This window comes from Neopsephotus bourkii, unplaced genomic scaffold (assembly GCF_033783945.1).
Source record: "Neopsephotus bourkii isolate Nb327-2 ecotype Australia unplaced genomic scaffold, CSIRO-AGI_Nbou_v1 NB_1760, whole genome shotgun sequence".
Classification (NCBI taxonomy): Eukaryota; Metazoa; Chordata; class Aves; order Psittaciformes; family Psittacidae; genus Neopsephotus; species Neopsephotus bourkii.
Genome location: NW_026902234.1, coordinates 8748276 through 8774553, shown reverse-complemented (window position 1 = coordinate 8774553; position 26278 = coordinate 8748276). Strand labels below are relative to the sequence as shown.

The following is a 26278-nucleotide window of genomic DNA, read 5'->3' as shown; positions in this document are numbered from 1 at the left end:
AGTTTACAAACAGCGCAGACAGAAAGCAGGAACCTGTGAGGAACCTTCCGTGGTGTGGGTCCCCTCCAGCCAAGCACAGTCCTGCACGTAGTTTAAGATACTAATAGGTGTGCCTTTAAATACACAGGATAAGCTGAGCACCTGTTGAAGTGTTTCTTGAAACGCATTATCAGCCGTGTATGTACGTGCTCACACATATCTACATATACTATAGATAGCATCATGGCCGGAGTGTGTGTGTACGTGTGCACATGCAGACGCATATACATCTGATGCAACCTCGTTACGTGCCTTTTCTTTAAGGGTCATAGCTATTGAAAATCACATTTACTGACAATGTGGAAGGGAAAAATCCCGGCGAGGAGTTCCTGTGTGGCTGCATAAGACTGATAGAACAGGCGGGATGGAGTAGTCAAGGGAGAAAAGCAAATAAACAGCTGTATGAGTCCAAAACATCAGAAATACTAGGGGAAAGCGCTGAAGAGAGGAATATTCCGACTTTCTAAATAAACTCCTTTTAACAAGTTTTCGCTCTTCGCCTCGCGATTTAGCGCCTCAATAGCGTTATGCCTGGAATAATAGGAATACCTGCACTTTGAACGCAAGGGGTTTAAACGGACCCTATCTCAGCTATATTCAAATAAGATTCGAATATTCTTAGACTGCCTTTCAAATAAATAAAATCCCCTCTGTCCAACCTCACCCCCCGCCCCCCCCAGAAAAAAGCCACCGCACCCCCCAACACCATGAGGGTAGAAATGTTTGCTATTCGTGGTTTACTGATTCGGCTGTTTAGGTTAATTCGAGTTAAACTTCACTTTCGGGCATACAAACAAAGTTAAAGCAACTTTGCTCGGCAGACGAGTTAGGTTTAGGTACAGTAAAAGAATTCGGTCTTCGGCCTTTTTGCTGTGCGGGTTATTTATAAAAGAATAATTGAACATGCAAAACTAAGAATAGGTCTAAGCGATTTATGGTTTAAGTACATTATACCTAAAACTGTACGAAATATTCCTCCTATAATATGATTGACAGAGCTATTAAAATCACCTATGCGGAAGAATTATTCAAAAAGAAAGTCATGTCGTTTTCAGTGAAAGGAAGGAAAATCCAGGGAGTAAGGTGAAAGGGAGCTAGCCAGAGGTGTCCTCTCTGCGGAACAGGGGGCTTGGAGTCAGGACCACCGACACCCTCCTAACACTCCCGATCACCGCTCTGCCTACAGGTCCCTCAGCCCCGGGCGGGGGGCTGCGGCAGAGGAGCCAGGAGGACAGGAGGCATAGTGCGATAACAGGTTTGATCCGCTCCAAACTTGGAGCCAAAGCGCAAACTTGGCTGAACTCCACAGCTCTTTTCCTAACGATTCTCCCTATTTTTATTTATTTTTTTCTTTTTCCTCTCTCTCTCCCTCCCTCCCCCCCCTCCCCCCTTCTCTTTCCCCTGAGGGACTCGCTGAGCTCGTAGGAGTGGCGCTGGGCCCCGGGGAAAAGCCGTTCCCTCCAGCTCCACTCCTACGCGCCCTCAACCGGAGTCACACCGCAGTGAGCCCGGGGGGGCGGGCACCGATGGAACTGCCCCCGGCCCCTGGGAGCAGCGGGGCGGCTGAAAAGAACCCATGGTATTCGGAAGGGGACACGTGAAATTGCCCCTGAAAACAAAAAGAGAGGAGTCCAAAAGTCTGCTCAGGGGGTCCTGAGGGCGCAGCCCCAAAGCGTTCGGACGGGCCATAACTGGTCAAGAAGGCCTCCGAGATGCCTCTGGCAAGGCGGGAGGGGGGTGATTCTCCCTGCCAGCTGCACTACATGCAGCAGCATCAGGGCTGAGGCACCGGAACGCGTGACGCGGGTGCAGCATTTTGTTTTGTGCAGAAACTGCTACGAAAGGAAATATATCTTTTAAAAATACTAAGAAAACCCCCACACAGCATCACCCCACACGGCTGAGAACCAAACGGCTAATCTGAGCGTTGCTGTGGAGCAAAACGCAGCTAAAACGCGCGATCTGGCAGGTGCCCGTGCGTTTGACGCATTAGCTGGAGGGACACGTTCCTGGGCCGGGCGCCGACCCTTTCCCGGGCCCCGCTATCCTCCCGCCTTTCCCTGTGACTCACCGACCTCCCCCTCGGCCCCGTTCTGTCCCGTCTCCCCCACACTTTCTACCCGCTTCCCCCGGCAGCTCCAGCTCTCCCCTTCCCTCTACAACACGTGGGGCGCTCGGGAGGGGGCAGCCTCGTGGGGGCGGGCAGTGGCAGAGTATCCGTGTGTCTGTCTGTCCGTGTGAGTGTTCGGGGGGGGCTGATCTTGCGGGAAGGGCCCTCCTCACTAAGCAAGCGTGTGTGTGTCTCCCCCCGTTAGTGGAGCAGTGGGTCTGGGGGGTGTCTTTCGAGGGCTGTGTGTGGGTGTCTGCGAGGTGCCCCCCGCGCCGTCGGGGTGTGTGTGTGCAGAAGAATGATGCAAGAGGAAGATGAGGGTGGAAGGGGGCAGGGGGGTTGGGGGGGGGAAGAGGAGAGAGAGAGAGAGGGAGAACGCAGGGAGGAGGAGGGGGGACGATGTTTGGAGAGCGAGGGATTAGTGAGGAGAGTCCTGACCCCGGGATCAACGGCCAGTCAAACCCGTTTACAATCACGCAGCGGAACACCGACGGCTCCCGCTGCAAGGCAGCGGCCTGCCGGGCAGCCAGCGAAACCGGGCCCCATCCGCGGAGCGGGAGGCTGTGGGTGGGGCCCGTCCCGGCTCCGAAGAGAAGGGAGAGGCCACAGGCTGGGAGGGTTTGCGAAGGAGAGTTGCCAGCGGGAGGTCGGGGGCTGCAGGGGGTGACCGACGGGACGATGCTGCGTGCGCCCCGTCTCCTGGCCGCACCGCGGAGCAGGAGGGAAGGGAAGGAGGGGGACATAGACTTGAGGGGGAGGGGGTTATGGGAGGGCGGGCCAAGATAGCTGGGAAAAACAAACCCGTTGCTGCCAGCCGGGAAAGGCCGCTCTTGAACTCCACACGGGACCCTCCCGGGCTGGGCTGCGGGGCTCCCAGCGACACCAAAGCCCGGCTCCAGTCATGCGTTTAGCGGCGGGCAGGCGCAGGCCGCCCTCCCGGACCGCAGGCCATCTGCCTCACGGCTACCGGGTGCGGGGGGGCTAAGGGGGGCACCCCCCGACGAGCCGGCGGTAGCGGGTGGGCTCCTTGGCCTCCACTCCGCTCCCCGCGGGGCACCGGCGCCGCCACTCCGCCGGGCTGCTCCCACTCCACACACGCAGACACTGCACGGGGGGAAGAGAGCACAACACACTGTAACAAATATCGGGGGAGGCTGGGAGGGGGGAGCAAGCGGTCTTTCCATCTAGTGGCATTTTAGCTTCTCCTCTTCTGGAAAACACAGCACCCCCTAAACCGAGGACGCTTGGAGCTATCCCATTATCAACGTCGAGCACCTTTGTGCGCTTCGTCCGATCCGAAAGGGACCTTAAAGCAGATGGGGTCGGAAATGCTGCCCCCCCCCCCATCTTCCGAGGGAATTCCCAATCACCTGATGCCACCTGTGGCCCCTCTCGGGGAACCGTGTGCCCCCGCCCTCTGCTCTTCCGTCTCCCCTGCGCTGCGGGGACCACACAGTGCTGCGGAGGGAGGTGCCAGGGATGGCAGGCAGGGACTGGAGGAGACTGGTCAAGATGGAGCGAGTCTCGGTGGGTTCGTGTCTTGGTTAGAGTGGGTGCCTCTTTCTAGGGGGGAAACTGAAACCTGGGCAAGTAGTTTAACACGGTGAGGGGGATGGAAGTCGGACAGCCAAGCCTGGCTGAAAAGCCGCTTCTGGAGAGGTGAAGTCAGAAGACAGAGAAGACGAAACAGAAAACGCGGCAGGAACACGTCTTGCAGGGCTCCGAGCCCGGCACAGAGGGGAGAGCAGACGGGACAGGAACTGGTTGCAGCCAGGGGCATGAGGGGCTGGGGGTAATCGACCCCCGCTTCCCCGAGCGGCGGGAGGCAAAGCAGGGATTATGCATGCGGGGCGCCCAGGGCCTTGCCTGCCTGATGGTCCCGGCCCCGCCGTTCCTCAGCTGAATCAAGAGGAGCAGTGAGACATGGGCAGCACCTAAGGGAAGGGAAGATGGCAAAGGAGCCCGGGCCCTTGGTGTGCAGGTACAGATGCAGGAGCGGCGTTTGAGGGGAAAGCCCCTTGGCCTTTACATGTAGAGAGCCATTCTGCTGCTGGATGCAACTGTGTGAAAGTGAAGATTAGCAAACTGGGTGCCTCTTGAGGAGCTCCGCTATCACAGTGTATAGCCCCCGTTCCTGTGGCCACAAGCCTGAGATGGTAAAGGGTACTAGCAGGAGACCTGGAAGTCCTTCCTAGCCTCATGCCTAAAACTGGGACACACTTGGCGATGCTTGTGTAAAATATGCCAGAAGTCAGTAGCAGCTGGCTGAACCGAGTTGCACTGCTAGATGTGCCATCATCAGAAAGTCTGGAGGTACCAAAGGGAAAGTATCAGAGAAAACCCCATCCTTCAAACTTCCCAGGGATGCTGTGGAGTGAGGGGCCTCCACTCAGGGAAAGCGCGCTGGTCCTTGGCTTTGGGGTGGAAACGGTCGGTCCTTGAGACAAAGAACCCTCCCCTATTTTCAAAGCCTTGGGGTGCACCCGTGCAGTTTCATGCCTGTCTTTCCCTGCCGGTGTAATTCCCTGAAGGGAGGAGCCTTCAGAAAAGTCTCGTTTCAAGAAAGTCATTCAAGTGCTTTAGCATGGCCTGTCAGGACGGGTTTGGGGGCAATATGCTTCATGCTCGGTAAAATCCCATTGTCCACGCTTTCAGCCCGGGCACCTCGCATTGATTTGGAGAAGACGTGTGCCACGGTTAGCTGCGGCTCTCAGATAGAGGGACTACCCTTCAGAAACATTAAAAAAAAAAAAAAAAAAAAAAAAAAAAGGGACAATGAAACCGAGTAGAAGCAGGAGAGCATCTGGCCGTGGTCAAACAATTGGGCAAGTGCTGGATGGTGAGAGGCGCTTCGAGGAGTAGGAAAACGCCGCCTCGGCCCAGGGCAGAGCAGCGTGGGCCGTGAAAGTGCAGCCGGCCCGGGGTGGGGGAGCACCGGAGCCCGCAATGTGTGCCTTTAGGGAAAGAATAGCTTTCACCGGGAGGAGGTGAAATATAGTTTATCAAGGCGTAAAACTCTCCATAGCAACTAGGAACTAGCGGTTAACAAAGGCACCATAGATTTTGGGCAGTATAATTTATCCACGGGGGGATACGGGTGCGGGGGAAGTAGGGAGAGGTTTATTTTCCACCCCAAAATTGTCTCGCACAAATTTCAGAAGTATTAAATTCAGCCTTTCCCCTCCCCCCCCTTTACTTCAATGCATAAATAGCGTATAAAAATATTGTCTTGCAAGAGCTGTTGGACAGTGGATAGTTCAATCCTAATCAGATTAAAAGAATGAAGTAGCAGTCTCTTATGCCTTGGAGTTGCAAATACGAGCAGCCCAAGGCTGGGGGTAAGACTAAAACTTCAGGAACGAGAGTTCAAAACAACTAAATAGTGATACGAAACCACAGTTCCGACCCGGTGAGGAAAGCTGGGGGGTCTGAAACCATCTGCAGTGCATCAGAGTTACATAGACCCTAACCATGGTCTCCTCCTCGTGCCTTACACGCGGGTTAATGTCTTTATCTTTTGGAAAAGATCTTGACTAATCACTTAATCAACTGATCAGATTAACTTTCCTTATTACCTTTTGTTTTACCTGTAGGTAGAAGAGAGGAAGTGGCTTTGCTCTGGTTAAGGGTTTCTTTGGATTTTTTTCATTATCTGCTCTTCCGTGCATTATCAATCCTACCTTCCTCTAAACTGCTTTTCAGTCACAGGGCAGGTGCGGTCTTTGTGGTTCCTCCTGCTGTTGAAATGGAGGAAATAATGAGAAAAAACGAGGAGCTTGGGCAATCGGACAACGTAAACACATTTCCTACCTTGAAGGAGAGTGAGAAAGAAAACTAGGTACGAAATGCCGTTTAAAATACACAGCTACAAGGGAGCTGAAGCCTGCATGTGTCAAAAGGAGAACTCTGGCAGAGAACTGTGAATCTCAAATTCCAGAAAATAGCTCAGGAAGATTGAAATTTAAGGAAAAATGAAAATTAAAAATTAAGAGCTGAACAAGGAAAACGTGGAGTTTAGCCTAACAAACTTCTCAGCTGTGTGGTTTTGACTGCCATAAAGGTGAAGAGGTAGGGACATAGTTATGCAGTGAGTGTTCCAAAAGGAGACTTTCCCTGCTCTGGTGTCACAGCTTTACTTATGTGTCTTGTGGAATAGTCGAAAGAATGAAGAAATTAGAGCAGAACATGTGTTTTTTCCCCCCTCTAGTCCCAAGCACTTAATCTGTTAATGTTCTTATCAGTTTCTCACTTTTTAGGAAGTCTGAGGAAGTTTCTGCTGCTCCTCCATCCAAAATGTCCTTTTAGCAGACCAGCTTTTGGGTCATAGCATAGTGGTATGTAGTCTCCGAATCGTTTTGTTTTGAGTTGACTACTCAAATGGAACCCCTGAATGATTCTCCCAAATATAGCAACATCTTCTGACCAAAGCTCACCAGATAAGCGGGACAATCTCATCACGATAAATGTGCACAGATACATATATTTAAGATAAGGAAAGAGATTAAATGACGTTATCGCAAAAAGACATAATTGGGCGACGGAATAAACGGTTTGGTACAATTTGGTAGTAGTTTGCTATTTTGTTGCACTATTAAGTGTGTAGTTCCAGGTAGATAAGGTAAATGTTTTGATGTGTCTCAAACATGTTTTAGAGGTTCCGTAATGCCTAAATAATGTGTCCATGTGTTCACCTTTACAGTGGGTTCCTATTTAGATGGCTGAATTTATCAGCCGTGTTAGAGTAGTCTTAGATGTGGAATAAGACAAGATGCTACAGTTGAAAGGTAAATTTATTTTCATGACAGGGGTCAATCTCGGAGTCTCTTGTTAAAAGAAAAAACTTTTTCTGCTCCTCGGGATATGCTTGTTGACCTCCTTTAACTATAAGAAGTTAACACATACAGCAAAAATGCATATATGAAAGCATTAATCTTTTATAAAAAATCTGAGAGGGTGTGGATAGCAACTGCAGCATAAATATATGTGATGGCGCCATTTAGTTGGGAGCATCCCCTCATAATTTCCCGACGTTTGCTGGGTAATGGGAATCTCCCTCCACTGTCATACCGTTGCACGCCAGATTTAGACAACAGTGAGTTGAGGTGTCTTGTACCTTCTAGTTTTAGTATCACATGCGTTGTCTAACGGGTAAAGGATTAGCTTCAGACGTGAAAATTGAGTGATGGATGGAAGTATGGGGGAAGAAAATCAGAGCTAAAATTCACAGAGGATCGGGCTTGGGTTTTGTGATAGGAGGCAAAATAATACAAATTAGAAGAAAGGGCAGAAAACTTAGTACAAAGGCGCCGTTCCTATTCTGTGAAACAGTTGAGAAACATCTGGAACTGAGTCCCTTTTCCTTATCTGGCATCGCACAGCAAGCACAGCCACAAAACATTTGAATGGGAAACTTCGGCGTTCCCTCCGCCTCGATTAACAAGAACACCCGGATTAAGGGGCTTTCCAGTGCCTCTCTGGAGATGACAAACGGAACTGGGAAATGTTACTTTAAAAAACTCTTCGAGTTCTCGGTGGAAGACAACTGCTTTTTCCCCGAGGACAGGAAGAAATCTTTTGTGAGGAAAGGCGGCGAGAAGGCGGCTGTGGCAGGGCCCCCGCAGCCCGCACCCCTCAGGCCCCAGAGGGGCTGCCCATTAAAACTGGGTCAGGCTTTGGCTTCCCTTACTTTGAAAATCAACCTAATCAGCCAAACTAGTTGCCAAACGGCACCTGATGAAGCCCAAGACCACCACCCCCCCACCCCACCCCCGGCCTACGCGCTCACCCTCCCCGACAACACCAGGTAGTTTCTTATATAGGACACTGTGTCGGCGGTCCCTTCTCCCCCACTGTGGCCCTGCCACTCAGGACAGCCATCGCACTGCCGTGGGGGCTGAATAGGTTCAGGTCTCCCCCATCCCGCAGAGGGTGGATGCCCGGGCAGTGGAGGAGGCGGTCCCCAGCGGGGCGCGGGGACCGGCAGGGGAGGGCGGGCGGGCGGGGAGCTCCGCAACCCCGGCGAGCAGCTGCGGCGTCAGGCCACCGCGTCGCATCTGACACTGGAGAGGGGACAGAGGACAAAACTCCTGAGCCGGGTCCGGCTGGTTTTAGGGGGGCTGGATCAGGCGCCGGGATTCTCCGGCTGGAGGTGTCATACTCTCAGGCACTCACTGCATCGGCAGCCCCAGCCCCTCCCGAGGGCTGCCGTGCTCCACGGACATCCTCCTTCACGGATTCCATTTATTTCTGCCCACTGATGACCCTATCGCCACTTCTACGACCTAACCTTCAGCCTGCCTGCTTGCTTACCTTCTTTCTTCAGTTATGCGTTCTGAGTATTTCTGAGGGAAGGCAGCTACCTGTGGGGATTTGGAAAGGCACGACTGCTTTTAGAAAGCTTTTTAAGAAACCTGTGAAAGTGTTGAGTTTGGGATTGCAGTATTTTTGCCCATGCATAGGAGATAGAAAAAATAAACGAATTTAAAGGAATACTTCAGGGAGGGAGAGAAATAAATCCAGGATCATTCAGCAGTAAAACAAAAGACCAAGAAAATGTTTTCTTCTTAAAAGAGTGATCATTGAAGAAATCTCTTTCCTGATATCAAATAGGATATTTTGAAGAGTTTTTCCTAAAGGAAGCACCTCTGAGGTGTGTATTTGCTGCTTCAGAAGCAGGATCCTTTTGCTCAGTATTATCGTACCACCAGCACAGTAAAAATACAGTTGGAGAAGCAAGGAGTGTTGACATACAGTTTAAAAATGACTTTATCGAAGTACAGGTTATTTCCACCTGACAGCGAGATGTTATTCGAAAATCACAGTAAGAATTTTGCCACTGTACTTTCTCGTGACTCGTAAATAAACCTAAACTCCACTAATATTATCCTTATTTTGGAAAGTTTACAATGCAAGTACTGCAGGCTACTAAGATCACCCTACTGACCCTCAACCATACTACACAGTTATTGCCAAACTGATTTGCTTTATTATTTCTCAGACCCAACGCTTTTTAAAAGGACAAGGCAGCACCCCTAATTTAAATGTTAGTTTCCCTCTCCTTTCCCCAGAAGCCCCCCTCCCCCCCCCCGAAATACCAAAGAGAAAGGGGAAAAAAAAGGGGGTGGGTAGAGAAAGCAAGGAAAAAAAGAAAGTAAACTGTCTTTTAAAGTGAAAGAAATTTGAGAAGTTTGTAGGAAAATGGTCTAAAGGTGACTAGACCACTGCTTTCTCCAGTCCAACCTGCAAGTCTTTTTGCAGGTTTTTTTTCTCTAGTACAAATGTAATTTAATAGCCGACATAGATATTGTTTCAGTTTCAGCTATCTGCTCCATACTCCGGTCTCATTCTATACTAGATGATTACCTTACTGTCCTATATGCACAATTTAAAGGGAATTACCTATTACTCCAATTATTTGTTTCTTATCAACTGATGTTACACTACAAGGATTTGCATTGAAAGGACACAAAGAAAGAGCAAGTCATGGCACATTGCCAAATAAAAGAGTAATGTTCTGGTGAATTTAGCCCAAATAATTTACTGCTATATGAAAGTGGAAAAGTGGAAGGTGAACCCTTTGACCAATAAATCTCTTCTGCATGTGAAACCCTTATCTTGTCCCCTCCAATATATTCCACACTAGGAAGCCATCATCATTGGCTCTGGTTTGTTATTTGTAAACCTTGATCTTCTGCACTCGGTGTCCTAAATATGGATAATTAGCATCAGTTTATCACGCCTCTGCATATTTTCTCTTCTCTCCAAACATGCATGCTTCTATTGGCTGCCATTCTGTCACAGAAGATTATGGAGACAGATTGCAGAGAATGAATGTGCTAAACGAGATTAGGAAGGAATAGAAATAGCAACTTGGCCAATAAATTCCTCGTGAGAGCCTTATCATACAATTACACGTTGACTTGTTTCACACTCTCCCAGCCTCTTAATCCAACGCCCCCACCAAGAATAAAATTTCACTAATTTCTGAATTACTGCATATCCTCATGACTTGTCACTGAGAATGCTTGGAAGAAACAACACAGTCGAAAATAGCACATCAAACTTCCAAAAAGAAAAGAAACTTTACAGGCAGAAGTGGTGTAGCTTTAAATCGTTTGTGGCTGTATGTAGAAGGTTTGATGGTTCAGGACTTCAGTGTTATACATGTTTCTCTATGCTTTTACTCCCTAACTCCTCACATTGGTGTTACATCATCTTTTAGAGGGACCTGAGAATCAGAATACGGTGCACTGATGCTCCTAAACTCTCTTAGGAGTCCATCTGCTCTGCAACCTATTCTCACCAAAAAGTCCTTGCAAACTTGTCAGACACCAGTGCCAAAACCACCTACTGCTGCCATCAGTTTCTGGGACAGTCTTGAAAATGCTGTAATGGTGCCCAAAGCATGACAGCAAAGTGAGACAAAGTCCTGCTGAACTTACACGAAACATCTACCAAGTTTTCTAGTTGTTAGTTCTTTTCATTCTGCCGCCATTATTTCAATGTGGGCATCAAGAAAACATCATTTCTGTGACGTACTTAAGAGGCATGGCAAAGCCCTTCAGGACACACCATCTCTGGAAATGCTGCAAGTCTGCATTTCCCCCCCTTACACGAACCCAAAAGGAGGACTTGCAAAAATGTTAATGCTGTAATAATGTTGTTTTCATTGTTTTAGTTATGTGTAGAATGAAGCATTCCAAGATCTGAAGAGAAGGCCTTGCTCATGGATTTATATTCACAGATCTGATGCCACAGCACCCTTGCCTTACAGTTTTAACAGATTTAAGGATATTTCACAGTGCTTTTTATCGTAAAAGGACTGCTTTAGAAAGCAAGGTGTTTGTATAACTCCAGTAATCATTTCCCTTAATAAACGTGAATCTTCAACTGCATACAGACAGGCTTTCAGAACCTGGATGAAAAGTATGACCAAGTCATGCTATGTATTCAGGACTTGCTAAGCATCACTCCTACCTGTGCAGTCAGATATTGGGAAAGTTTTAACACAGCTGTGAGGTAGTACATGTCGCCAGCATTAAGGATGCTCAAAATAAGGTGATTCCCTCTAGTGGGACCATCCCTGAGTGTTTTTCCCTGGGGTGGAAGGGATCCAGGTGGCAACAGAGCTCCCTGTTGTCAAACCCATCCTGCAAGTAACACAGATCATGATGTGGTTTGTGAAAACTCCACGGCTGGGCCCTTCGAGTTATCTTCTCAAGAAGTGGGTTTATTGGTAGTGGTGGTGGGGTTGTTGACGATTTGTTTCATTTTAGTTTAATTTTTAACCTGCCCACTGCTTTTGTTCTACTCTCCTATGGAGCTTTGCTTGGTGCTCTATTACCTCCAAATGGAAGACCTGACTGCATTTGAGAATCCTCTTCATCTATATGATGTACATATGAGTGCATTCCCATGAGAGCCTTAAAACCATATAGTTGCAGAAAAGACTGAGATGACAGAAGAGTAACCTTGTGGGATGGATAGCAAGACAGCCTGTTTGCTACCTGTTTGCTGCCATAAGAGCCACATAAAGTAAAAACAAAACAAACAACAAACCCCAACAAACCAAAACAAAACAAAAAAAACCCGAACCTTTATTTCATTCTTCCTTTTCTTGTTAGTCATGCATACATATTCACATGCACCTATATCTATATGCATACACACAGATATATATATGTGTATGTATAAATGTACACACATCTCTTGAGTGAATTGGTTCTCTGCACTGGGGAGAGAGGCGTTTGCCATTAATCTGGGAACAAACCGCTAACCTCGGTGACTGGTATTTTAGCTTTTCTTTTCTCCCTTCTCCCAGTGCGGGGAGAGCAGTAAAGCTTGTGTGGACTGATTGTGAGGGGCTCTGCTGGAATTTGGCAGGCCAGGGGCTTGGAGAGAAGCCCCATGCTGACTCCTATTCAGCGGGCCAGTTTTCTGCGAGCTTTGGAAGTTTCACTCAGCCGTGCACTCAATGGCTTCACAAAGCTGATTACAAGCTTCAGCGCATTCCTGAAGGAGCCAAAAGCGACGCAGGTGCAAACGAGCCGAGGGAGCCCCTTATCCCGGTGACAGAATGGGACAAGCTGGGAAAGGCTTGGACCACACAAATCCAAGGCTCACCAGGCAGCAGCAAGTCTGCCTTGGGAACCGGGGATCATTATCCGCTCCATTCAGCGGGGACCCAGCGGCAGCAGCGGCACGTCCCGGGGCCGGGGCCGGCTCCCAGGGCTCCCCGGCTCGGGTGGGAGCCGCGCCGCTCCACCCGACATCCCTTTCCCACTCCCTTCGCGACAGCCTCACTCGCGAATCTGGGGTGCCCCTGCTCCCCAGAGCAGATTTCTATCCCAGCTCCTGCCAGGCTTCCTTCAGCCCGAAGCCTGGAGCACCTCGATGGGTTTTGCCCCGTTGCCCCACTAAACAGGAAAATCTCCCCCCTATTATTCTCTTTCCTCCTCCCAACCCCACATAAACACAGTGCTTAAGGGTCTGCCTGAAAATCCAGCACAGAGAACGCGCTGATCCGAAATGTCAGGTTTCCCCCCAGCTGAAGATCTCTAACAAACATCCTATTTTGAAGACTGCCTTTAATTCCAGAGAGAAACCAGCCGAGAGTGCACACATCCCCCCAATTACTCGATTCCCACAGAAACCTCCAGCCATACAAACGCATGGTGAATGCTCTCGGGCTCCGTGAGAGCAGCCCACGGGCCCTGCCCCCCCGGGGAGCGAGGGGTGGTGGAGAGGCGAGGGGGGGGGGGGGGGCTCGGTGCCGGAGAGGGTGAACCGTGATTCCTTTTAATTAGGGGTTCTCGGAGGGAGTTCCTCCCGAGCCCCTTTTCCTCTCTCCTAGCCCTTCCCCACCAGCCGGCAGGAGAAGCTGCAGTTCTCTGCGAAATTAATTACGGCCCTTCCCCACTATCAATTACGGAGGAATCAGCCTTTCCTAGGGAGAGGAGAAATAATCAAAGGGCTTTTCAGTCTGGGGGGGGCCCGGACCGCTGGGCACATCATGCGGCAAGGGGACTGCCGCGCTCCTGGTTTCATATGCAAATAGCTAGCTGCCTCCGGGTTGTCATTATGGGTTTATGTATTTTTATTTCCTTTTTTAATAATTTTTAATGTTATATTGTCTCTGGATTTTAATAGCCACGTGCCCTTCCCTTGCAGCGAGTTTTCCTTGGCTATCACCCACGCCGCTCCTTCCCAGGGCGCACTGCCTCCCTCCCCAGCTCCTACCCCACGTCCCGCTTCATTTCTCCCTATAGAAATGAAAGCGGCTCGGCCGGGCATTTGAGATTAAAGCGATCCCCAGGGCCCAAGGCTCGCCCTTCCCACTCCTCGCAGAGGCCGTGCCTCCGCATGAACCCGCGGTAGCCCCCACCGACCACCCAGTCCCCCCAGCGACCTAGGATCCCCCGGTTCCCCCTGGTCCCCGCTGCCCCTTTCAGGCCCTGGAGATGGTGAGGAGGCCGCGGTGCGGTTGCTTGTGCTGAGCGCAGTGCCTGCGAGCGGTTGCCTTGGCAGAAAGGTGCAGCTTTCTGATGTTCTTTTGTCTGATAACTAATTCAAGTTAATGCGATCTTTATGTAAAGCTAACAGCGGATAATTGTCTATTTTCTCGCCAACAATCTCCATCACAATCACTTATCTGGAAACCTGCGGTTGTATTAATCGTTATATTCCCCGAGATAAGCGTCTCTCGAATTATCAGTAAACACTGGAGGGAAATTAAACAAACTCCAGAGCCACTTAAGTTTCCTCCGCAGCTTTTATCCCCCCCTTCACTGGGGGGGGGAACCCCAAACCATCCTGGGACTGGAGCACAAGATGAAAGGGATGTGTGTCTGTGTGAGTATGAGACAGTGGAGAAGGGTATTTGGGGGATAATTTTTGGGTCAGTCTACAGAGCCGGGTCCGGCTGAAAGCACATTCCCTTCGAGGTGCCCGTGTTGCAGGGGCAGGCACCTCACGCCCCGCTCGCCGGTCTTTAGCAGCCCCTGGGACCTTGTTGGCAATGCTTGTAAATCATGTAATTAAGTGTATTAGTCGCTGCAGGGGAAAGACGAGCAGCTAGGAGAGAATACACCGAGAGATTAAGCAGAAGTCGCATGGATTTAGTTAGGTCTGCTCTACAAGGAGGAGAGAGTTCCGCTTCCTTCTGAGAATCACCGTATTAGCACAATTATTGGCAATATTTATGCTAGAGAGTGATCTGAACCCCAGGAGGGTAACAGAGAGTGCGAGAGAGCGAAAGTACTGTGGGAATATGTTTTACTGCTCAGATCCCATCAGTTCCGTTAGGTGTAAAGAAATTATAGCAAATTGTGCTGGAAACCCCTCCAGGGAAAACATACTTGTATGACAAAGATTTTGTCTTTTTGAGAGGAAGTCAAAACATCGGTGTCAACTGAAACTCATTTTAGGGGCGCTGCCGTGTGTATGTTTACTCGAGTACCTAGGGGTGGGGGGGTGGGGGGGAGAAGGAAGAATGAACCCCCCGAAGCATTACGTTTCAGTTGGGAATCTGGGCCAGCAGAGAGTTTGCAGCTTCTCCAAGGAAAAGGAGGCGTGCTCCAGCCTGCCCTGCTTCCCTGCTTTGCATTTCTGGGAGGGTTTTCCATGTCGAAATCTCTTTATGAACATTAAGTAATTAATCCTGGCAGTTAGTTACGGAGCAGGCACTAAGGGATTTCAAAACTCGCCTCTGTGATGAGCTTTATTTATTGTCTTATGATTTTTAGGAAGCAAACTTTGATTCACAAAGGTTTCCAATGGCACGGCTCCCATCTTATCCCGGGGAAGGTGAGAGCTGGAATGGAAAAAAAAGAAACAAAACAAAACAAGACAAAACACCCCCCCCCCCCCCAAAAAACCCCAAACAAACAAAAACCCCAACCCCCCAAAAACCCAAAATCACAAGAGAACCAAACATAATAACTCAATGAAACACACAAAGCTCCTGTTACTGGTTTGTGTGTCAAGGCAGAGCATTTCCAAATATGATCATTTTCTTGAAAAAAAAAAACAAAACCAAAAAGCAAACAACAACCCCAAACCCAAAACAATTTAAAAAATTCTTTAAGTGCTTCAATTGTGGTACTATTTCTCTTGCACTAAAAGTTCCCAGGGTAGCTTTTCCTTATGGCATTTGAGAATCATCCCACTTCATCTCTCACCTGAATCTTGTCATCTGTGCCATCTTGAAGTGATCTGTGAACAATGCTGGTCCCTTGGACAGCCCAAGCTGGTCAATCAGGCAGAACAGACTATGCAAATGGAATGGAAAGGCGAAGCGATGAAGAACAGTGGCCCCCATTGTTTTGGGCATTTCAAAGCGAAGACCAGCTGCAGCAGGCGTTGCTGTCTCGGACCCTTGGTTGCTACTCTAATGTCATCATTGCAAAACATCACATTTTGAAAACTCTACAGTCTGAATGCATGAGCAGCCCTCCACAAAGATTTCACTTTGCCGTGACATCTTTCGAAGTCACCCAAAAAAAAAGGAAAAAAAAAGAAAAAACCCCCAAACCCAACCCACAACCACTGGGGATTGGGATCCCAGCCACATTGCCAGCTCACATCCCTCAGTCCCTTTCCCTGCACTCCCAATAACTGTGGTGCAGATGACGCTAAATGCCTTTTGCAACCTTGTGGTGAATGCCTCGCCTTTCTTTCTTGTTTTCAGAGTCAAACTGGACGATGATTTAAGTTGCATTTAACTTTTTTTTTGTTTTCTGTCAGGTCTCTTCCAGGCACTCCAATGAGCTAATACAGAGGAGCAGTCAGTGAAGTATTTATTCACTATTGCTTCCAAAACTTAGATATGCAGTGCTTTCAAAGAGTCAGATAGTGCCTTTGCAAGTGCTTAAACCAGCAGCTAAACTGGGTATTTACAGTCCTTCAGGAGGTGTTTTTTTTTTTTTTTTTTTTTTTTTTTGAATACTCTGTTTCTTAATGCTGTCATGCTGTTACTGCTCCTGAATATTGCTGCCAACCGTGCTCCAGCTCTGCTTTCCAGTATTGGTCCCAAAGTTAGCCCTACCGCAAGAAACCAACTTTCACTGCAGCAAAGCTGGGGGCTGTTGAAGGATTAATGTGTGTTTTCAAGGGACTAAATCATTGTCCATGTTTCATTTATTGTTCCTTTTCATTTTCTTTTGTCCATAGGTGACATTTGTGATCACCATGTGGTGAGCAGAGGAAACTCCCCTCTCTTCCACCCTCATGCCTGGAACTTGTGCTCAAGAAGCTAAGGTCTGTGCCACCTGTATCTTGAAATACTGGGGATTACCTTTCCTTCTTCTCCATCTCTTATCTCGCAGTAATTAGTGAATCCAAAGCTTCTTCTCCAACTTATTATAGTTAGCTTATGAAGATGAATAATGCAATAGCCAGCCTCAGATGCTGCCTAGTTCATAGAGGGAGCAGTCGCATATTTTAGTGGTCATTCTTGAGTGCAGACTACGTTCAGTGTTCATGCAGGAATAGAGAAGAAAGTTTCAAAATACTAAGAGAGCTGGGTTAAGAAACTCTTAATTACATTCTTTACAGGACCAAGAATAATTAGGTGCTTCTTCCCTGCTCCTTTTGCTTTGGTAATGCAATCTGTAATAATCTCACGTAGACTACAAAGGAAGCAAAGGATAGACTTATTTCAAACTAAATAATTATCTATTGCGTTTTGATTAGTTTCCTGAATTTAAGTTTGCCCCTTTCAGAGTGCAGTGTGTCAGTAAAAAGGAAAGAATGAGAGTAACAAACAAAAGCAAAGAGAGGTTGAAATGAATTGGGGCAAATAAATGACCGCATAGGTGCCATTTCATCTTCTGGCTGGAAGTTTCTTTCTCCCTGCGAGAGAGAGTTTTCCAAGGACAAGTACTGGGTTGAAAGAAAACCAGTTTCCAACTATATCAGCCTCTTGGTCAAATGAGTAACAGCAGGAATGCAGACTGCTACCTGCTTCATACAAATGTTTCAGTAGAGATGATACCTACTGTAAGTACCCTTCCCTGCAAGGTATTTGCTAGCAGATGTCCCCAAGACTCTTTCTTCTATCAGTTCATCTGATAGGAGAAAAACTTTACCTACTAGACAAATGAATCCCCCCAAGTCTATGACCTAGAAGGTCTTGGACATACTTTAGGTCTCCTCCAGGCCCCTCATTTGCTAACCTGAATGCAGAAATCCAGATGAAAATCTATGTTGTGAAGCCAACGCCTACACAGAGGACAACAGCAATGTGCATGGCCAGGGGCCAAATGCCTTGTTGCTGTAAGTGCGTGTATCTTCATCTGGAGATACCTCTTACTTGCAGAAAGAGGTTGTGAAGGAGGAGGATGCAGCGACTTTCCAAGAGGAGCAGCTGTTCCTTGTGCTTCCTGTGGAGGTGTTGCCACAGGGCTAAGCAGAGTTGGGGGTCCCCTCTGTGGGCATAGCAGTTCCCACACAATGGTGGGATGGATGACACACTTCAGGGCCCAGGCCATGTGAAGGGTTCAGTGGCCCACAGGGTCACTTCATCATCCTTGACCCAAACATGCCCTTCTCCTAGAGCAGCCCTATTCCTAGCCTATGTTGCTAGCTGGACCTCACCCCTTCACAGCAGCCTGCTGGCCTCACACCCAGTGGTGAGAAACCAGAGGTGAGTTAGCTCACCTCTCACTCAGGTCTGATTTCCCTCCACAGCACCGAACAAGTTCCCATCACTCCAGATTTATGGACTTAGCTCTGCCAGGAGGGAAATGGCCCCAAACGTTCCCCTTGGGCAGGGTACTGGGATAACGAGGGACAACCTCACTTCCCAGAGGCCCCAAGTATCCCTGCCAACAGGAGCTAATTGGAAATAAGAGCAGCTCCTCCCTTGAGGAGCTAAACTTTGCTTTTTGCTTGCAGCTGGAACTTCTGCCCCTTTCGCCTACTAACCCCAACCCTCGTACATTCAGCCACAGTTATCTCTGCTCATGCACTGACTGTATTTTTCATGTTTATTATCATCCAACCCAGTGTAGTGCCATCTGGCAAATGCACACAAGGGGAGAAGAAAACCATATATTCAGCAAATGGAGCATACAGGGTTTAGGTTTTGTTTTGTCTTGTTTTTCTTATTCTTCCAGTTTTCATTTAAAAATATGTGGAAGGGGTATCAGAACAATTCACCCTCATGAAAAATGATCACAAGTCCCAGTTATGAAATTCAAAATTACAGGAGAGTGCTGATGCCAGGAAGGGACAAGAACATCTCCTCTGTTGAAATACATTTTCTTCTTTCCCTCCTCCTGTGTTCCATTTCACCTCATGCTCAGATAAGGAACACTTAATACTTTAATACTTTATATGTATTTATAAATATATATATATGTATATAAATACTTTAAATGTTTTTGTTCATTCTTCTTACCCAGGATTTGTTCTGGTATTTCAAATAATTATTTTACTGTAAGACACGTATTTTAAACAAGTGCTACGTAACCAACCACACTCCTCCAAAACACTAGAGCATTGCAAGCCACCCTGCAGCCCTCAAAACCTATGCTGTTTTCCCTGATACATTAAAAACTGATATAAAAATACATCTGCAGTGTAGATCTAAAAAAAAAAAAGTAGTATTTTCAATGAAAGCTAACGCCTATCACATTGCCACTTTAATCCAAAGATAGCTTTGTGACAAAGTTGTATAATCAAAGCATTTTTCCCCCCTGATAATTCATACTATAAGATTATTAGTGGAGTTGTCCATGGAAAAAGTACTACAAAATGTATTATATTACTTGATTAATTTTCTTTCAATTTTTACTTCAGTTTTGTCAAATTGCTGTATTGTGATCTAAGTCGGCATTCTTAAACTATCAACCTGAATTTTGAAGAAACCCTACAAGTTCATGATAATGATGAAATTTGAATTACTGTCAGTTATTGTGTAATGTCTACATCATGAAAAAGCAAACTTTCAGGTATTTTAATCCATTTGCATATGTAGCATTGTGTTTTTTCTGTTTCATTTTTCAGAGTAGAATTCTTTGTCGTTTCCAAACTATAAAATACTGCTAACCCCCCCCATTTGGGATATATATATATATTATTTTTTCCCCCTAAATTGAACTATGGCTTTGATGAAAATACGAAACAAAATAGTTCTTGGGACTAGAATGTCAGTTACTCAGATTTGATCAGATTTGTTCAGAAAAGTGTCTTGTTTTACAGATAGTTGCAGAGAGGTAAAACCAGATCCTGTTAAAGACAGAAATTTCAGTGAAATTCATACAGTATCTGTATGTTAAGCTAGATTCTGGTCTCACATCTGTTTAAAATTCAATATATTCTTTGCTCAAGCCCTGATCCAAGGCTGAATGATGTCACTGTAATGACTTCAAGTGGGCTGTGGATCAAGGCCTTTTACACCACTGTGCCTCATGCCACTAGGCTGAGAAAGGCTATTTTTACTACATCTTTCTTTTCATGTGAAATCAGATTCATTTGGAATGAATTAGAAATGCTTGATCAGAGATGCTCTGGGTTGCTTTTTATGACAATACTGTTCCTTTTAAATATTTCCCACAAATGCAATTTGATAGCAAAATAAAAATTTGCACTTTCCTGTATGTTTCTGCTTATCTTTGGTTTGGGGGTGAATCACACTTTACTTTCACATGTATGTGTTTCTTGCCTTACTTCTGGCAATAGAGCATTACGATTTTTATGTAAATAACAACGAAAAAGAGAATCTATTGTAAAATACAATGTATGACAAATTCATTGAAACACGCAAAATAATTTAAATAATGGTTATTCAATAAATGTCAGGAAAGCAATCCTACACCTTCACTAATCTAGGCTGCTATGTAACTTGGAAGAAAGCGATCAAGGGATAATTTTTATGCAGTACTATATAGAGCCTGTTGCAGTTGTTATGCACATAATTAGAAATTCAGCAAGACTTACCAAAGAGGGACATAAACAATGACAATTAAAAACTCAGATCTCTCTCTTCTTTGTATGGCAATGTGTGTGGAGAAAAAGAAAAAAAGTAGCTTTTTTGGTGGTGGCTCAGATGAGCTTCAATTAAACTTAGCTTTAACTCTGAGAGCCTCAAAGCAAAGCAAGCAGAACTTTGCCACTTACCATTAGAGGTTGTTAAAATAACCAGTAGAATTGCTTTTAAGCATCTCCAACAAAAGAAGTAAAAAAGAGAAATCAAAGTGGAATGCTACAAGTATAATACAAAATCCTTACATGTCGGTAAGCATTAATAGGTAAAAAAGCAAGCTTGAATCTACTCATTGCTTAATAGGTAACAAAGCAAACTTGAATCTACCCATTGCTTTCCTTCATCCTGTATGCACCGAGAAGGTTGAATTATAACAAAATCTTGTCATAAACAATATTAGTTTTCAGATTTTACAGTGTTTCCATAACTATTATTAGTTTGGTTAAATGATCTGTAGTCAATGAATTTCATCAGTGATCAGACAGCGGCAGAATATTTCCATATGTTGAAACTAGATCATGCCACTTACATGAGCTGAAATGGCAGAAAAGGCTTGCCTCATTAAACTGCGTCTGGGAAGACAATATGCGAGGAAAGAAACCCCACCATAATTAAGCATCCCATCCAGATTATCATATTAATGTTAGGCCATTATAAATGGTGGGTAAGTGAAGCAATGTTTCTTTTCAGCAGAAAGTGCTCTGAAAATTTTAAGGAATTAAAATGCCTGAAAATGTTTTCCAGCTCACCTACATTCAACGTCAAGTTTAGCCTTTGATTTCCATATTTATTCCTCTAACTCTCCTGAAGTGGCCTTCAAAATGCATAAGCATGGATTTATTGTAAACTTCACTGTTGCAGCTTCACTGTTTTTCTGATCATTTCAGGACAAATGTGATAGTTTAAACTAATGACTGCACATCTATTGTGTTAGTGCTGTTTCCTGGTTATCTAGTTATTATTTATTTCCTGCTTGTTCTATTGTTTCTTGCCTCACGAAGACTCCTGTTTGCTCTGATAAAATTCCTTATAACACGTCTGCAACACCAGGGGTTGGGTAAAAGGGGTCCTCTGAATGATAACACAAAGAGCACATAAAGAATCCATCACAGCAGTCAGTAGTATAATGCAATTTATTTTCACTAGACATCCTCTTCACTACTGGATTAGTCACTTCACTAATGAGCAAATGACCCATAACTCACAGGAGTGGGAACTTAATGTGCAGGTCTTGCCTTCTTCAGTGCAGAAGAACTGCAGCATGCTCACCATTATATGGTCACTTAATATTTATGGCTCCTTCCCATCTTTCTTGGGCATTCCATACTCTGTGGGAGTTTCAGGTGGGTGAAAAATGCAGGACCAAATGGCAAAACAGATACCAGGCTTTATATTTTTTATTGTTTCAGAAAACATTAAGAAAAGATTTATCTTGCATCTAGATTCCACCAGGAGCCTATAAGCAGACAATGAACTTGTTTTAAAAAGCAATCTATGTACGTGCTAATACATTAAGAATGCTATTTTCTACCACTATACTTTAGGCATCTTTTGAATTTGTTGTCCACATCTCACTTTAGAATGGCTTCAAGTTTAAGGAGAATTTATCAGGTCATTCAGTGCATGAATGCAGCTTGTCTTCCTGTGCTAGGAAAAGTTGACACTGTGAAATCTAAAAAATTCTGAATTTGTCAGAAAAAGAAGAGTTTACAGTTTCAGTGGAATCAAAGAACTTGAAAGATCTTGCTACTAAATGCGTTATTTTTTCCCTTTCCTTAATTTCACATATTGATTATATGTATTTATAGACCAGAAATTTCAGTCTATGATTACTAATTATTAATAACTCAGAGTTCAGAATAAAATTCAATCAGAAGCATAAAATATTCAAATTTGTGAACTTGGTGGATCACTCTATGTGACCAGGGAAGCAGAAATGAAAGCAGAAGTACATTCTGTACTTCATTTAGTAAAGAATGATGGCAAGATTTTCATACCCAGCATTATTCTTAACATTTTAAAGTAAATTCCAGGACTCATTTTGTATGCTTAAACCAGAAATAGATTCCTAGAGACAAAACAGCTTTCAGCTTTGATGGTAAGGTTGAATTTCTTCTGCAGAAATCCCCAAGATAAGTTTATCCCCAACTTTATACCTAGCAGAACAGAGAATATTTACCTGCCTGACACAATAAAACCCATGGTAATTAGAAGGATTCTAAGCCTTTATAAATATTCTAAGCCTTTACCCATTTACACATAAGGGCAGAAAACAAAATTGTTTCCCTTTTCTCAAATCCTAAATAAGACCCTGGACCAAATCCCACTGAAACCAGCTGTATTCTTTCCTATTGAGTACCATAAATCTGAAATCAGGACATACATGCAGTTCTCTTCTGTTGCCTTGAATTGGTGATGGTTTTGTGCAAAACCTTGGATAAAGTATTGCCAATGGCTCTCAGCATAGAATTATCTGAGCAGTAAAATGAAATGATTGGCCTGCTGTTATGTTATGTATTACATTCTGTTGACGTAGCAAGTACTATAAGTGTTAGGCCTATGAATACCTCTGATCTTTTCTGAACTAATTCCTCTTTCAAATCAGAAGCCTGTGGCTGAACTGGAGTATACTTTGGAAACCTGTTTTATTTGGAGAATTTTCAAGGATGAAAAACCTACCATAGTCTTCAGTAGGCAGTTTCAGTGGTTGTTTGCCATCACCATTAACCATTTAGACCTTTTTTAGTCAAAATTTATCTAGCTTGAAATTCCGGGTGCAGTGTAACATGTATTCCTTTGTCTCCTAGACTGAGGAGTCCTCTACAGTCATCCTTCTGCCCCCATATAGATACTTCAGTGAACAAGTCACCCCTTTAACCTAGGCTTTAATATGATTTATCTAGACCAAGTACCTTCCCTTTCTTCTATGTACACTGCCAGTAATGCTTTCCAGTCTTCTAGCCATGCTATTTGCTCTCTTCTGAAATCTTTCCAACATCCTCGAGGTTTATAGCAAGGTGTTCTCAAGCAGCTATGCAGAATTAAGGCTATTTTGAACCTGGAGTGGTGGCTTGTCTTAAGCTCTCATTAGAATTATATTAGTCATAAAGGCATTAGAAATAAATAGGAATTACAGTAAAAAAAGGTTACATATCAGCTCATACTTCAGGGCTAGAGCTTTAGGGACAGGGCCTTAATGGGAAAATAAAAGATATTGGTGCCTTTAGCACTGACGGAAGTCAGCCTCTTTGATCAGCTTTCTAAATACAGGTGTAGGAACTTGGCAAGAGATGTCATTCCATAACCTACAAAACTCCTTTTGTTTATTTGTAAATGTAGTTTAATGTCCTAAAATTTTCCACATGGCTTTGTATGACGGCACCATTCTTCACCTTGCCCTTGGAAAGTTGCCTAATATTGGTGTCCAATGTTAAGGTTACTGCAGAAACACAGGCAGCAGACTGATGCTGTGCAAAGCAACAATCCCAGTAAAGCGTGTAAAGCACTTCCTTTGGGGGCAAAAGTAACACATTAAACTTTAACATAATTAAGTTTTCTTTAGAAAATTATGTTGCTATAATGTGTATCTACTGTAAGATCTCCAGCACAACTGCTGCTTGAAAATGTTGCTATATTACATGAAGAGGCTTATAAAACTTCTTTGAAGCATTTCAGCCAGTAATTGGCAGTCGAAACACTGGTCTATTTCGGATATTTCATGAAATGGGCATTTGGCATTTCTCACTTTCTCACCCAACTTATGAAGCTCTTCTAATAAAAAAAACAACCCTGTCAAGTTTGGAGGAGTGAAATACCCTCCTTTTCTCTGTTTTGCTGAAATACGTCATACCAATAAAGCGAGGAACCCCCTTGTAAAATCACATATCTGTTAAAACAAACAAACTAACAGTACAATGTGTTATTTAAGCAAAAATGCTCAGTTGCTTAGTATGTCCATGATCAAGTTTTTTTTCTAGCCTTTTCTGTCAGGCTTTTTACTTCTGCTTTTGTTGGTTTTGTTCGTGCTTTCAGCCTGTCACTGTTTCTTACACTCCTCTAGTTTTCCTCTCTCCTCTATTTCCTTCTGCCTTACTAAGTCCATGAGGGATGAGCAGAAACACAAACTCCTCTGACCACCCTGTTTTTTGAACATGGGGGTTTGGTGCTCTAAATAGAGGTAAGCTAGGGAATGTCTGAGATCAGGGCTATGTTATTTCCCAGAGAACTAAAAACAAGACTACGTGGAGAAAGACAGCAGGACTGAAAAGTAAAACCTGACAAGGGGGTTTGAGAAAACCCTTTCTGTTGTGCAACTCTGCAGTCAGTTTCTGCAGGAGGACTGTAGATCTCTGAGGTCCCCCTATGCCCTGATCCTGTCAGGGTAATTTTTCTCATTTTACAACTTCAGTGCTGCACTAAAATTGTGACATGGTTTCATAAGTCAGTTCAGTGTGCAGCCATTTCACCTTCCCTTATCCCCCCTCACTCCTGCCAGATGAGTCTAGGGTGCAGCAACAGCCACGAGTCAATCAAGGATGGCTCTGATTGTAAATGCCTGCAATGGTATAAATGACAGTGCCGAAGGAGATTATATTCAGAGCCACATACATGCTGCAGAGGTCCCACCTCGAGATTAGCCTAAAATACCACCCAGATCTCTAGGTCCCCCCCAATTAGCACAGCCAGGCAATCTTCCTGGCACTACACAGGCAAAGACATATTTTTAGCTCAGTGCGGTGCTCTTTCTCCTGAACTCTTGGAGCCCTGCTGAGCCAATGGAGTCCCAATCAGTGGGCTAGCTCTGATGCTGCCCCTTCACAAAATTGCCTGTAAAGCCAGTTCAGCAAAGGGATCTGTAATGAGCTCAGCAGCTTGGGGCTCTCAGTAAACTGCAGTGAAGTGAGTTCATGACTGAAATACCCGCCCTTTTATTCATCAGTAGCACATCAATTAGTAGTTTAACAGATAGAGGAAAGGTACAGTGCGTGTTCATTAAATATTAGGCTGATCATAGTCTGTATTTGTGCTAATTTTGGCAAGATTTCCACATTTGGTACTTGAGGAGAGCTATTTTCTTAGTTTTATTTTTCCATTCCCCACGCTGCAGAGAACCTTCCAGCTAAGTTCAGTTGCAAAGTATAGAATTGAAATATAAAGATTAGTAAATAAGAAATTAAAACAGTTCTTCTTACAGAATGACCAACTCATGAAGAAAGAAAAATATCCTAAGATCTTATAGGATTCATATATGATTTATGATATTGTTTTGCTTCTGGTTCATTACTCTCAGAGACCATAAGGCATTAATGATTTGCATTATACAGGAAACACTTGTGAGTTAATCAGTGCCTCAAGTTCTTCAGTGGTTCCACCCTTTCTTTCTTCTTGTCTTACAAAGAGCTGATTTTATTACTTAATTAGTTTCTCTGGTCAAGGACTATGGGCCCAAGTGTTGTCAAAGTTAGCAGAAAGAAACATCTGTCCACTCAGCCAGAGTTCTGTCCCATCAGCTGGAGGGATGGACTAACAGTTGATGGCAAACAGTATGTTCACCAAATGATGGGCTATTATTTAACAAACTGATTGGAACGGTTTAGGTTTTGTTTTGGTTTGTTTTTTTTTTTTTTTTTGGTATATTGTTGTTATTTATAAGTATTCAGGAAATAATCTCTGGAAACATATTTCAACCAATTTCAGCCTGTTGCAGGTTGGATCTGTGCCTTCACTATTCGTGTTTGCTGCTTTCCCAGAGTAACTAGTTCCCCCAAGTCACATGGGGTTGTTTCTTGTCCGTTATTGGTGAGTGGAACTAATAAGTAGGAAGGTAGAATGATGAATTAGTTTCTGCTTTCTCAGTGGGAAATAGAGTCCCTTTTCTCTGTAGGCAAGCCTACCCAGCTCAAGCTTAATATGCGATATTGGAAGTTCAAGATTCGTGGGCCCTTGATTCCCTCAGAGAGAATACTTTTTTGAAAGTCAGCAGCTATAATGAATATTTCAGATTCTAAAGTGCTTTTTTGTTGGTTTTTCTTTTTTTTTTTTTTTTCTCTCTTCTGTTCCACACTCTACGATGTGAAGTCACAAGCTTAGGACAAATTTAATATTCATTCTAATTCATTAGTATTGCAAAAACATCTTATTCT

At 45.0% G+C, this 26278-nt stretch overlaps 1 long non-coding RNA gene across 1 annotated transcript in view; it reads left to right on the top strand.

The window, feature by feature from the left end:
• The window catches only part of LOC133225420 (uncharacterized), a 91222-nt gene extending 66312 nt beyond the window's left edge, over positions 1-24910 (top strand). The window contains exons 2-3 of the long non-coding RNA XR_009729149.1: positions 16319-16405; positions 24233-24910. This is a non-coding gene — a long non-coding RNA (uncharacterized LOC133225420). The remainder of the gene's footprint in view (positions 1-16318; positions 16406-24232) is intronic.
• The last annotated feature ends 1368 nt before the right edge of the window (positions 24911-26278 follow it).